Source organism: Rhyacophila brunnea, unplaced genomic scaffold (genome assembly GCF_057557595.1).
Source record: "Rhyacophila brunnea isolate RB1 unplaced genomic scaffold, BYU_Rbru_1.0 scaffold_21, whole genome shotgun sequence".
NCBI classification, from domain to species: domain Eukaryota; kingdom Metazoa; phylum Arthropoda; class Insecta; order Trichoptera; family Rhyacophilidae; genus Rhyacophila; species Rhyacophila brunnea.
The window spans coordinates 8919475-8932382 of record NW_028232871.1 but is presented as its reverse complement, the minus strand read 5'-3'; the positions used below and the strand labels follow the sequence as shown (position 1 = coordinate 8932382).

Genomic DNA, 12908 nt, shown 5'->3' with positions numbered 1-12908 from the left:
CAATCCATAATTCGAGAAACATGTTGTAAAATTAAATGGCATTTGTAACAAATTTATCCTCGATAGACAATTTTAGTTTCAAATTCGACCGGCTGCCAACTTACGATGGTAGATCTTTAGTAGCAAAGCATTTCGCTGGAAATAAGCGATGATCCATCCATAATGATGCTATTATTATATTATTTAAAAAAATGTAATTAAGTACTTGGTCAATTCTTCAATACCTGCAAAATGACACTTAGCACACACGCTCAAAGTAGCATCGATCAATTTACTATAGTAGGTACTATTATTCCACAACTCTTTTAGATATTTTGGGTGAGTTATTTTATGCATGGTGTGCTATAGTGTTTTTGTTTTCTTTGAACAATAATGCTGTCTTTTGGGCTGACGTAAAATATTCGTGGGTAACCGAAAATTCAGCTCTAGTTGTCTCCCTTTAGCGACTTTAACTCTCTTCGGAAAATATCGGCAGCGATTGCAGATTTTTATTAATTTTATCAATAGATATACTTCGTCTTCGGTTTTCAAAGATTTCAAAGGCTTGAATAATTAATAGAATCCATTGAAATGATATAGATGTCACTATTTAATCAAGTTGTGCTTAATGTGAATACTTGTAAGGTTTGTAGCTAAACTAGTAGTAGTTATTCACATAAGTTACATACATTTATTTGACCGTAAAATCTTACATAAGTGTATGGCATATGGTGTAGTTGTTACTAAAGTATGTGCTCTATAAATTTTTTGATGAGCCTGACGTCGTCAGATTTAGTAAAACCCAAGTCCCCACAGGTGACACGTATGGACGATGAAACACCGGTAAAGAGCTTCGCGTTTAATGGACCAGGAAAAAAACTAGTGAACTTGTAATCACAGAACAGATTAATAAATATAATCCCGATAGGCTATATTCAAAACACTACATTTTGACGAAGGGTTTTGAATGCGTAAGTGTCCTACGAAAATGAACGACGTATTATGGACGTGCAATAGTGTTTATAATACATCAATATTAAATGAGCGTCAATGTCTAAACCGAGAGCAGTTGTCAGTATTCGACGTATGACGTATTCTTGACACGTGTTTAAGTTTATCCCGTATTCTACCTTACTCGAGATCTGTTTCCTGCTTCTCCTTACCCGTGAAGTAATTCAGTTCCCATTATTTCTGAGTTTCCTCACTGTGATAGACTCGTGAAATTGGGTTATTGTCAGGGCGAAGTTGGCGTTTTTAAAAAAAATTGTAATTATTAGAAACTGTATCTCGTCTGATTTGTTTAAACTCGACTCCACATCCGCAATCTCTGCAATCGCGCTGAATCGTACCGCAAGAGTGTAACAACCGTCCCCTCGCTCACTTCGTTTGGATAGGCCAATTTATTACTACCATCAATGACATTAATATGGACGAAGCATCTAGAAAATAAAATGACACTCACTTTGTGTCGGGTCTGCCGGATGGCGAAATTCATATTTTAATATCGGTATCCTACGCTCAAATGAACATTCTGCTTGCAAGCGGTCTGGCGACACCGCTGGGTCTGCCCATACAAAATTTCTGACTGTCAGGTTTCGACTCCACCGTTATTATTGTGTTACAAAATGCCAATGTGCCTAGTTAAAAATTGTAAAAAAAATCTACTAAACACTCCAAGAAAGATGGGATATCACTTTGCATGTATTAGTATTATTTATTATTTATAAAATGCCATTTTAAGATATTGATGAATGTTTATTCAATGCAATTGAATGACAGGAACCATTGGACAGTCAGTCGCCTGTGATTCGCTGGGCTCACTTGCGTCTAATCTCCGAGAAGTCGTAAGTAACCGAGAATCTGTTTCTAACGCAATGAGTCATGACACTAATGCGCCATTACAATAAAGGTTATATTACTATAAATTCTCGAAGCTTGTATCGCATAATGGAAACGGATACATCAATGGTCACGTGACATCTACCTATACATCTGTGAATGACTTTCATGCACAATTTCTCGTGCGCGCCGGGTATGAAGTGAGTCGTCCATTTAATATGTCATTGACTACCATCACAGTGTTTTAGCAGAATTAATAAACTGTCAAGAGTCGGATGCGAGGTTACGTCATCGTCCGGTGGATTCTGTGATCGCTTTATTGAGAGCGCCCTGGACCACACAACTCGGTACATTGTTACAACATGGAAACTGACTGACGTCGTATCCGTTTATTACTGCCGAGAGAGAACACAGGAAATATTGACTGGTTGGATCACCTTTTTTACTGCGATCGTAAAAGAGCCTGGCTCTCTGCTCTATCATTCATTGTAGTGTAGCTACGGACATGTGACAGGTAACTTCCATATAAAATAAAAGCTATTCCTTGTATAAAAATATATGTGATTTATATTCGTTTTTATAAGCTATGTGTATATAACACAGACCGACAATACCGGCCAACTCTAGAAAGTTTTTGACTGTTTTCATCTCAATTCTGGCATTTAAAAAAAACTCTATAACCAGAACCAAGTGTCAATATGAAACGTAAAATAAATGTACATGATGGTAGGGAAGCAGGTGTAAGTACATTTAAAAAAATATCAGATTTTGAGGAGAGCCCAAACATCGATTACGCTGAGAGCAGTAGAAGCAAAAAAAAGACCCGGTAAACTAAGTTCAAATTTATTTATTTTTCATGTTATAATGAATACTTTTCATAAATTATAAATTCAAAGCGTTCATGCCATGACATTAAAAAAAAGTGTCAGCAATATTGTAATAAAAATACAGGGTAATATGAGTAAATAGTATTTAATGAGTAAAAATGAAGTTAAAAGTACACGGGACCGGACCACACCGAGTGGACTAGATTCAAGGTAATGGTAATCAATATCCGAATCGATCAGAGAAAATATCGTCTCTGTTCTGGCAGAACACACTAACTGGAGAACACTAGTGTTGAGTAATTTGACTTTGAAGTTGTTAAAATGTTTGAAATAATGGTATGTCATGTGAGTTTATTAAGTAATCGTAAAAAGGATGACTTTAAAATAAAGACTGTTTATTTATTAGGAAGGTTTCTAGACGGTAAAGTTTGAAATAAGGAACATTTTGGTACTAACTCAATATTTCATTTTTCCGAATTAGTGTCTTCTGCCAGAACAGTGACGATATATTATAACCAATAGAAAAAATCTTCTTTGAACACCCAGCAGGAATCGAACCTCCATAAAATGAATAAAAAAATTGTAATTAATAGTTTGTTAAATAATACTACTAGAAAGTATTACTCAAGAGCGTACATAAGTGAAACGGCAAATAATTTTCAACTGTATGTGGAACGAAACTTCGGCCGCGTTGCCATTCGGAGAGCGATAGTCGACCTGTTTGCACGTCAATTTGTTTTGTGATGGCATCGGAGGAATATATTCTTAAATCGTGTAAAGATGACTAAAAAACGTTCCGCATGCCTACATGAAAAAGAAAACATGTCAATGAATATACTATTATTATTACGAATATAATAATAAACAACATAAAAGGACGCATGTTGAATTTTTATGACAAATTATATTTCGTTCGGCTCGCGTCATTTGCACAATCCGCGCATCGCCTAGTCACGCTCTTTTTAGACCATGCCTCAGCTGTGGTATAGCTATAACTCTAATCAGTATAATCTAATTTAAACATTTGTGTTATAATTATTAAATCTATAAATACTTCCAGGAATTGCAATATTGAATTTTCTTTTCCGTCGTCCGATATAGCAAAGTTTGGTATTTGGAGTGTGTATAGGTTACTTTAGGCTATGGGTGGCCAACCCGCGGCCCACTGGGTGTCAACTTGTGGCCCGTGTAGCAGTGAGAAAATAAAAATAATATCAAATGCTGCCGCTAGTTGTGCTAATTTCGCAAATTGAGATTCGATATTGGCTTAAGATTTTAAAAAGCACTGTGTGCTTTTTGCTGCATTTGCAACGCCATTCTCCGTAGACGTAAATTTATTACCGGGGAACAGTTAGAGGAGAAATTCCATCAGGTTGGTTTGGAAGAGTTTTACAAAACATATTTGGGCAAGGAGAAATATCCTGCATTTTACAGACATGCTCTAATGATGACTTCGCTATTTGGAAACACTTGCACGTGTGAACAGCTTTTTAGTCGGATGAAGCATATCAAATCCCGAGTGAGAACACGAATCACTGATGTGCATTTGGAAAACTGTTTGCGCGTAGGAACAACCTCACTCGATATCGATATTGATGCACTTAGTGCTGCCACACAAAATCAAACATATCACTAAAATTTATTATTTTTATATTATTTTGTTTATTTTTTTTTTTATTACTTATTTAAAAAAAGTCTAATCTAATAAATATGTTTGATTCTCATTTTTGTTTGATTTTATTAATATATATACCTACTTAATATATAGTTGTGCGGCCCGGTAGGAAATCTCATTTTTAGAATCTGGCCCAGCTGCTGAAAAGGTTGGCCACCCATGCTTTAGGCAAAAACGTATTATCTTTCTTTGATTTGTTTATTTATACGGTTTCATGTTTACTTGTTCTCGGAAAATGTCGAAGCAAGTCATCATACAAGACTAATATTTATAAGTTTTATAACAATATGGCCGATTGATAGATACCAAACAGATGGCACGAATCAGCGTTGCATCTGTCAATAGAAGACGCGCTCTGTTGCATCGACTGTTTATTTTTATTTATCAGCCGCGTTAATTTCTGTAGAACATAATCGTTAGAATAGCTCGCACACATCGCACCCTCGCAACTAAACTGCCACAATTCAAAATCGTCAAACACAGAAAATTAGCTTTGAAGTTTTTACCTTTCGCATTTTTGTACTGTGTTTTTGAAATATGTTTAGATATTGAATGAAGTTTTGACTTGAATTTATTGACTTAGAGATATGAAATTTTCGGTACATATACTATGAGCGATAGACAATGAAACGTAGTAATTAACTCAAAACACGTAAATATGGACTTGTGGCAGTTTATTTGCTAGGGTGCGACATAGGTTTTGAAACTTCTCGTCGTACACTCGCATGAATTAACTGACGGTTAAGTGATTTTCTCAATAACTCTTCAATATCTGCTTAGGTGTGTTTGTATAGTACAGAGTGGTCTTATGAATAGTACAGTACCCCGCCACGTCTTTTATTATGCAATACCTAGTTTGAAAGTTTTTCGGTTTTGAGAGAAAATATTGAGAGACTTTCAACAAGTCACGTAGGGCAGAACGTACATAATTTAGTAGCTATAGGTTTCAAGTTGTGCTAACAAGAACATTAAACTGCAGCCACATGTGGTAAACATTTTATGCCACACCCGCATACATTCGCAATGTCATGAAGACTGTACCCACAGTCACTGGTAGAATGTTCACCTACGCCGGCTCTCACATCTGAACAGCCGCACAGCCATAAATCAAACATTCTAGGAACGTCGATGCATATGAAAACCGCGCACATCTATTTAGCGGCAGTCACACGTAACCTCTCGAGACGTAGGTAGGTATATATATATTTGGATGCGGTGACCGGCGAGCCGGTATAGGAATGACCAATTCGTAGGTATTCGCAATGTCATAAAACTCCGCGCGTTGATTACCACCTGACCTGCACCTACAGCTACTGGTAGAATATTCACCTACGCCGGATCTCACGTCTAAACTCGCCTCGTCTGCCGCACAGCCATAAATCAAACCTTCGAGGACCATCGATCCGATGTTGCATATGAAAACCGCGCACATCTACCTAGCGGCAGTCGCACGTAACCTCTCGAAACGCATAGATCAATTCCGAAAGGCAATATTTAATACACTACATTTTGATGCAGTGTTTTGAATGTGTGAGTGTCCTACGAAAATGAAAGACGCATTATGCACGTGCAATATTGTGTGATACACCAATATTAAATGAGCGTCAATGCATAAAACGAGAGCAGTTGTCAGCATTCGACGTACGACTTATTCTTGACACGTGTAAGTTTATCCCGGATTATTTCTTACTCGAGATCGGTTACGTGCCTCCTTACCCGTTAGTTATTTCAATTCCCATTATTTTTGAGTTCTCTGGTATCAATGACATTATTAATGGACGACGCACTCAATACAGTAGCTAGCAAGTAAATTCGCATGTATAGGTAGACGTCACGCAATTTCCATTACGCGATATCACGCATCGGGAATTTATAGCAATATGACCTTTATTGTAATGGCGTTAGAGCAGTGTTTCTAATGTCAATGTTCATTTGAGCGAACCCGTTCGAACCGAACCATTCGGCAGACCCAACAGGAATTTATAGAAATATCACCTTTATTGTAATGGCGTTAGAACAGATTATGCCATTCGGCGGACCCGACAATAAAGTGAGTGTCATTTTCTTTTCCAGATGATTCGTCCATATTAATGTCATTGCCTGGTATAGATATTTGGATGCGGCGACCGGCGAGCCGGTATAGAAATGACCCATTTGAGTGTTTGCGACCTGTCGCATCCACAAAAATGTTTATCGTGGACGCGTGGTTTTACTTATCTGGGATTATGAAACATTCGACTCGGTTAAATATCGCGTGTATTATTTTTAGAAACTTTTAAAGAAGATAATTTTAGTCTCATGAAAAGTTGCATTAACTTAATTGATTTTTGTTAGCAGATCGTAACGATTTTTTTTTGAAGAGAGTGACTATAATTATACAAAGGAGTGATCTTCTGGTTGGTTTATTCTAATTGCGGTGGGTCACGAAATCAGCGACTGGAACAACCTCGTTATTCATTAACAATAATATCGATTCTTCACCATTATTGTTTGCATGGTGGGAATCCTAGTTTTCAACTTGATCCACAGTTATAGGTAGCGAACGAGTAGTTAAATTTACTATCCTATATAAAATTGAAGATTATAATATCATGGTTCAGTTAGGCACTAGATGTCACGTTACGCAGATGGAAATAAGCTTAAAAAATATATCCTATTTTCGGTTATAAATCTCGATTTAGTACATTTCTCCCAGATGGACTTTGTTTGAGCTCCGAAGAAGCTTTTTTAATAAACTTGATTCTCCTCGCACACGCGTTATATAAAAGATAAGTACTTAACTTTGTATTTTCTACTGTATGTCACAATAAATCAGTGTTCATCCTCGCCCGCCTCCACCTACCCCCTTCGCTTTCTCTCTCCGTATTTGTCTGTAGCTTGGGGCGGTTTGTCAGTTGTATCTACATAATAATAGAAAATTAAATGGCAACTAAAATTGTACAACCCGGCAAGTGCACACATCAAATGTGTGTAATTAGAAAACACACTTTTAAAGCCGGGCTTACACAAATCTAGAGGCAGATATGGAACGGATGTTGGGTTGGGTAAAGGCATTGAGTGGTTTGGATAACAGTATTGTGAATTCACGAGTATGGAATACTCCCAATCATAATACGCAGGACACCTGAGCCCAATCGCACATTGAATATCGTCTCGACTGGGATATAGTCATACATCAAAACTGGGCACAATATTCCAACTTTGTGTGACGGTACCTACGCGGAAATGTATTATTATCTCGGGAGACACCAGTTCTTTTATTTACAACTAAGATGTCGCATTCGAGCTGTGTGCGGAGTTACATTAAAATTACATCGGTTTTGTGACTACCGACAAAATCACATCGACATATTCGACGTGTTGCAGAGGAGACGAGTGTATATGTGCGTATATCAAACAGTGCAAGCGGTGAATGTACCAGGACAATATTTATTTTACTGTGAAAACTGGCGGCATAGTTAAATTTGTCTCATTTTCATGGCCAATTTGACCGTGAGATCTCTGTGATTTCCTTTCCTTTATAGCTCCAATTAGTCTGGTTCATTTGACGCTTAGATTAGAATTATAGGTATCAAATAAGGTTTTTTTTTTACTAAGGTTGCAAATTATTTAAAAATCGTAGAATTCGCACGGAATTAAAATTTAATAAAAAAATCATCGTTTTCTAAGAAAACAAGTTCTCGCATGAGGCATTAGGCATTCCAAATAATTAATGTAATGAATATCAGTGTGCGTCATCGCTAAATATGTCCTACATCATATTATTACTGTCGTGTATACATTTATTGCCATACAAACAGAATAAAATGCATCATTCTTATTTTTAACACTGCGCTAAACAGGCAGATTTCTGTAAGTACCAAACATGATATCATTATTCTGTCTATTCATCCATTCATAATATAAATTAGAGATCTTATCAGAGAAGCCAGTAAATTGAACGTCGCTTTGTGTTGGATTTTGGTACAGCTCCAAACAATGGATTCTGTATATTGTTCAGAGGCCTAGATGTCTTGAAGTTCTAAAGACCCATCAGTAAGCATAGTAAATTTGACCTACAACATTGCTGTATTATTAAACAAATAATCACTATGCTAATTCTTGGTTTATAGCTGATTAGTGGCAATACTGATCATACTTTATCAACATACTATTGTTATATAGCACGGTTTGACCAGGCTGCTATAATTAGTCCAAAATTAGTAATAATTATGGTTTTATAGTATTAAAATACTTTATTGGATTCATTTATTAGACAATAATTGTATAATCAGATATTTAACATACCCAATTTACAGTAGGGGTGACGTTTGAAACAAGGGTCGCGCTATATTGGCTACACGCGCAATATATATTTTGAATACCGTATAGAAGTTTTTCGTACTTGCAATATGTACACATAGACAAGGATTGGGAGAGTCTCCCAATCAACAAATGTTACGTAAAAACATCATAAACTATCGATTTTATGGTGTGAACAATTATAATTCATAATTTATTACACCCTCCACAACATCGTGGTAATATAACAAGTTTTTAAAATTACACAATAAATCTAGTCTATTATCAGGTCTTAATCGAAAAGCTAAAAGGTATCCCTTATTTATCAAACATCCCTTGCTATAATATTTAACAGTATAACATAATACTGTGGGAATTCGGTCAGTGATAAATTCACTTATTGATCCATGTCTTATATCAATAATATTTTATAATACTATGTCGTCGCTGTAGGTAGGATTGGTTTGTCGAATAGACCAAATGTTCAGGAGACGTAAAACAAATTTCATAATCCAATATTTAAATACATGGAGATATTTAAATTGTTATTTTTACAGCATACGAATGATGTATTCATTACCATTACAAAGGAATTTAAAGAAAATGATGGTTCTGGTCCATTTAGATACAAGAAACATTCTGCATTAAACGGTCGATTTCGACAAAAACGGATATTCGGCAAACCTATCATATAGCGACGAGTGTCATAGTCGCCTCCAGAAAAAAGATTATTTTCTTCTTCCTTGTCCACTACCTATGTCTAGAGTAGTGTATAAAGTCCAAATACCTTAGATTTTTAAAATTCCGGTTTATTGACAAGACCCTTCTGAGTGTCTTTCACTTTTGAGACAGCAAATACTCCACGAAGAAGTCCCACATTCACATATTCTGTTGATGGAATTGTCACCGTATGATGCATACGTTTATAATTGCAGCTTTAAACACTATTCTTAGTATCTTTCCCCTTCGATGTATTTTAAGTTCCTGTACTGTTGGACCCCAGTGCCGAAAAGTGGAGGTAGACCGTCGAGATCGGACAAACAATAATTGTATTTACACACTTTGTCAGTCATACTAATTTATTCTAATTGAAAAAAAAATATAAATGTCAGATGGTGTCGAGTAGTTGTTAAAATTCAATCAAAATTAAACCCTGCCTTACCTACTAGATAGAAGAATATTTTTTTTCATATATTATTGTTTGGTTGAGCAAGGTTTAATTGAATTTTAAAAACTAACTAATACCATCTATAATTTGTATTCTTCTTAGTGCAATTAAAACTAATAAGTACGTCTGACAAAGTTTAGTGTGCACTATTTATGTCGAATCTCCGCAACCTACTTCCTTAGATTAAATTACTTAGTATGTTATCGATAATTGCTGAGGATGCTTCGAATCTACAGTATTTATGGGCCCATACGCCACGTTGTAATGAAAATAATAATGACGTTTTATACACCATGTCCATGAAAAATTAGGAAACAAATAATATAACTTTCAATACAAAGCGTTTCATGTAAATCATGTCACATGTACTCGTCAAATCGTTAGCACCTAAATAGTGCAAATTGAAATAAAACACTCTGTCTTGTTGATCTGAGGTAATTTGTAATCCTACCTATTTGGTTTTTTTTACCAACTTCCTATCATTTTGGGGAATAAATCGTCGATCCAAAAGCAAAAGGGCACATGTGCAATTTTGACGGTTTTGAGTTATGGATGCAGTTTTGTTCGTAATTTTTTCACTACATTATGGGCAAAACGGCATTTGTGAAGCAAAACCCATGAATTCACAATTGAGCAAAGAAAATAAAGGTTACTTGCGTATTTGTAAACTGATCTTCATTTAATTTAATGTAAAGGAAAAAGGTAACATGTACACGATTTTAGGAACTATGTGCAATGTTTACAATAGTAATATAGGAAAAAGTGTAATCATTGAAAAGTGAGTAAAGGCCTTTGTACAAAAAAAATAATTTCGTTGCAGAAAAAGGGCACTTGTGAAATTTGTGAAAAATTTAAAAACATGTTGGCAGCGGACAAAGAGGCCCAAATAAATATTTTAGAAGATCACAATAAGCGTAAAGTGGACGCTCTCAAATCAAAAGAAGAAGATAAAGCTATTCATAAATGCATATAGGAAAAAGGTAACATGTGACTTAAAACCTCTTAAAAATCAAAACTTGACAAATTATAAAAAAAATAAAAATTGCATTTCAATTTTGAGTAATTAGGTCACATGCGTTCCAAATTTCATTTCAAAATATTAAGTAATAACCTCTCCACGATTTTTTTTCACTCCAAAAACACTTAGAATGCGTTTTTCTCAAAACTTAATTTATGCACAAGTGCCCTTTTGCTTTTGGGGCGTCGAAATAAACCACGACTGAAATCAAAATCCAACTTGGGTTTCAATGGTTTATGAAAATTACTATTTTCCGCCGTACGGTTTCACAGCCAAGGAGTTAGGTAAGTTGAAGATGGATTAATGTTATGACACCCGGATAGCTTCAAACCACGTAAATGATTATACCTACTTGATATTATACTTATGTTTTTTTTTGTATGCGTTTTGCTGAAACGAGTCGCGTGGGCGGACGGGACCGGTTTGAATTGACGGTCTTCCTTATTTGCATTTTTATACGCCTCGATGTTACCGGTCGTATATAATTTGCCTCTGATTGCATAACAGACCATTATGTATTAAATTTTGCATAAATGTATGTCTATTTATAGATTGCACCGCGCGATCATCAGTCAGGTTGCTAATTTGCATAAATTACAATTACCGCAGTATCTAGCCGTCTACGGTTGTAATTTATATTAAATTAGCTCTGAACGTACATGGATTAGGTAGGATTTGATTTATGTCCGTAAAACTCTCGAAAATTCCACTGGCCAACTCGCGAGTAACTAAAGCCAGTTCCACGGTAGGTACAACCTTTGTATCTACTTCGACCCCACTTCAACGGTCGACAATGGCGCCTATCGTTTTGTTTAGGTTTTGCTCCGAACGTCCCGAAGTCACGTGACATAAAGTTCATACATAAAAACATCACTATTCACGTCAAATATTAGACGAATTTGTTTAAAGACCGTTTCGCATTAGTCGACTAATTTAGTCGAGTGGCGAGTAATTTAGTAACTAAACATGTATGAACAGACAAATTTAGTCGAGTCAATCCATTTTGTTCTAATTTTTCGGTCGAGTAGCACCCCCACCACCTCACTAAATACCAAACAATCCACGAGACAGGTCTGAACAGTGCTTATTCACCAATGTACTGTGTTCGGGCACTTATTAGTTACTAAATAATCATTGGTAACTAAATCATTCGCAACTCGATTAATCCGAACCGGCCGTCGCGCTGTTGCATATATTTTTTTAAACCTTTCTTTATAAAAAATTCCTACTTTCCTGACAGAAAATTAAATTATTTTTATAAAATGAAGTGGTTACATAGATACGTCAAAATGCATTAAAAATATTTTTCTGAAGAAAGTAAGCTTTAAACTTTCGCCTAGTATGGAGTCTTCGCCACTGCAATATAATATGTATATATTATGGACAATATTATAATATGTTTTTTCCACCTTCAGCGAATTTTAAAGTGAGTGGCTTGTCACGTGTACTTTGTAGTTGAATTTCTCGGGTTGGGCTTACTGTTTTGGATTCACTTTTGACCATTGATGGTCTTGTTCTTTCTTTTTAGCATGGTGTATTATTTCGTAAAAATATTTGGTTCTTGTATTGATTGTTTCTATTTTTTGTTTCAGGTGAGTGTCCCCTCTTGGATTAATTACAATCGTCGACCATCTCATTAAAATTGATATCTTCATTCAAGACCAACAGGTGATTGATTTAACATTATTTTTTTGTCGATACTTAGTTTAGTGACTGCAGTTAATGAGCCCGATTTCCCGAAAATTGAATATAGGGACTGTTCCGGGACTTATATTAAAACTCCACTTACGTTATGTTATAAGTTATAACTTCTAACATAACAATAAGCCAATATTATAATATTATCTATTGTGAATTTTATCTCTTGCCTTGAAGATGTCAAAACAGATTCATAAATAATAAATATTCAGCAATTTATAACAATGTAGCTGGTTTTGACATGTACTATATTAGTATCAAATACTAAATGCGACCGACATGAGACTGCTTTCGTGCAAATCTGACATTTAAATCCAACCGTATTTACGGTTTATGTACATAAATTTAATGTCGGCTCTGTTCAGGGAATCGACAGACATTATACTTCATTAAAACGATTCTCGCATTTGACTCTTATAATTC

At 35.5% G+C, this 12908-nt stretch overlaps 1 protein-coding gene across 8 annotated transcripts in view; it reads left to right on the top strand.

Annotated features, from left to right (window-relative positions):
- beta-Spec (spectrin beta chain) overlaps window positions 1-12908 on the top strand; it is a 267463-nt gene that overhangs the window by 122488 nt on the left and 132067 nt on the right. Inside the window, exon 2 of one of the 8 annotated variants that reach the window (XM_085949070.1) lies at window positions 12380-12455. The exons of the other annotated variants lie outside the window; for them this stretch is intronic. The gene's annotated coding sequence lies outside the window, so the exon portion shown is untranslated. The remainder of the gene's footprint in view (window positions 1-12379; window positions 12456-12908) is intronic. 8 annotated transcript variants of the gene reach the window in all.